We start from the raw sequence: 2018 nt of genomic DNA, 5'->3' as shown, positions 1-2018 counted from the left end.
CTTGAAGTCATGAATCAAGATCTACTTCATTACTATTTCTTTAAACACCTATCACGCGTCTCTGATACCTCATTATGCTTGTAGTCCAATATCTTTTTTGTAATATTTACGGGAATTAAATTCTTTCGTGGTACTTCAACAATTGTTCTTCACAAAACCATTACTAGGACTACTGCCACTACTACTACTACTACTACTACCACCACTCCTAGTTTTTACGATTGCAATCATAAAAAGATTAATTATTATTATTTTTTTTTAATTTGAAATCCTGCTACCTTAAGGAACACTGGAGATGATGATAGTGCTTCTAAGAAAGATGTGTGGAATGATCCACTCTAGGCTAAGCTTCAAGAATGTGCTTGAAAAATTCTTAGGTAATTAGAAGAGTTGAAAATACAAGAAATTGGTGTCTGAGTTGCTCAAAAACTACAAAAAAATGGGTCTCTTGATGAATTCTTAAATATTTCCACATGGTACCGGCCTAATTCCCAACGGAATAACACGTGATTCCTGCTTGTGAATTATGAGCTGTATACCCCTTGGTTACAAGCTACAATTTTTTAATTCCCACCTGGAAAACTTCCCAGAAAATCTTGAAGGTTAAAGTAAGGAACAAGAAGAACGTTTGAATCAAGACATTAAGAAAATGGAAACACGTTACCAAGTTAGATAAATACGAATTTGATGGCAGATTTCAGTTGGTTGCTTAAAAGGAAGATTGTTCACAGTGGCGAGAAGTGGAGATGAAATCCATTACACAGATCTTTCGAAGATAAGAGGGTTTGAAAGAATAAATAAAATTGTTACCATAGCTTTACTGACGTTGATACTGATAGTAGAAATTAGGAATAAAAAATGTGAAGGGGTTTCCAGGTAATGGTGTTATGGGATTTCGGGGATAGAGCTACTTACCCATGGCTATGTTGAACAAGAAAAACTCACGAAAGTGTTCTGTTTTCCCAAGCAATATTTCTTTCTAAATGAGATTACGGAATTTTTAGGTGATAAGATAATATTATTACGAGAAAAGTGGACTATGGAGTCATGAGCTTATAGGGTTACCAGATGAAGCGGAGGAGGGCGAGAATGGTACAGGGTAAATAATTTTTGCGATTCAAGTGGTTTCTTGGGTGTTTTTAAGGTTATGTGCAAATCCTTACATTTAATGGTTAAACTGGTTAAATTTTTGGTTTCAGGGGGAAAAAATACATGGAAATATCATATTGATGATATAATAAATTATTTATTATTTTTCGTAAATTTTATTAACAGGCAATTTTGACTCGACAGCTAAGAAGCAGAGAACCCAATCATGATCAAACAGTTTCGACCATTTAATTGATACAGAATTCTACAACTGTGGGTTTTTAATTATCAAGATTAAATTATTTGTTGCAAAGGGATTATCTCTAATATGAGTACGTTCCTTGATAATCTGATTTAGGGGAAAAAACTGAACGAGATGGTTAAGCTTCACCCAACCTAGATGGTCTGTCCATCGATATTGAAATCACCTGTACATAACATGTGGTCCGCTCCCCCACTCGTACGAATCAGTGCATCATATAGATCGTCTTATCAAGCAGCACTCAACCGAAGACTTCTGTATACAACTACTAAGCCAATTTTCATTCTCTTTATGTGTACTATTAATGCGCATATGTCTATAAGGATATCCTCTGTAAATTACCCCATGAGTGGCAAGGAATCATCAAACAACAGGTCGAAGCGCAAGACTTTTCTAATGTAAATGAGAATGCCGACCCTCTACGAGCAACAAGGCTCCTTCGGTCTTTCCTTATCACATTGAAGCCATCAATTAATTAGTCTATAATACAACTCAACTTTTTTTTAGAGAACTAGTATTAATATGTGTTACAAATAATCATCGAAAATGAAAATTATCAGCTGACCCGGAGATGACACATCAAAAGAAGTGGCCGAAGAGCTGAGAGGATTAACATAGAAAGACGTCGGTACCAAAGGGGCTTCCAGATTTCTGCTACGAGAGTTGC

Source organism: Belonocnema kinseyi, chromosome 4, assembly GCF_010883055.1.
Source record: "Belonocnema kinseyi isolate 2016_QV_RU_SX_M_011 chromosome 4, B_treatae_v1, whole genome shotgun sequence".
Lineage (NCBI taxonomy): Eukaryota > Metazoa > Arthropoda > Insecta > Hymenoptera > Cynipidae > Belonocnema > Belonocnema kinseyi.
Note: the sequence above shows the minus strand (reverse complement) of the source record.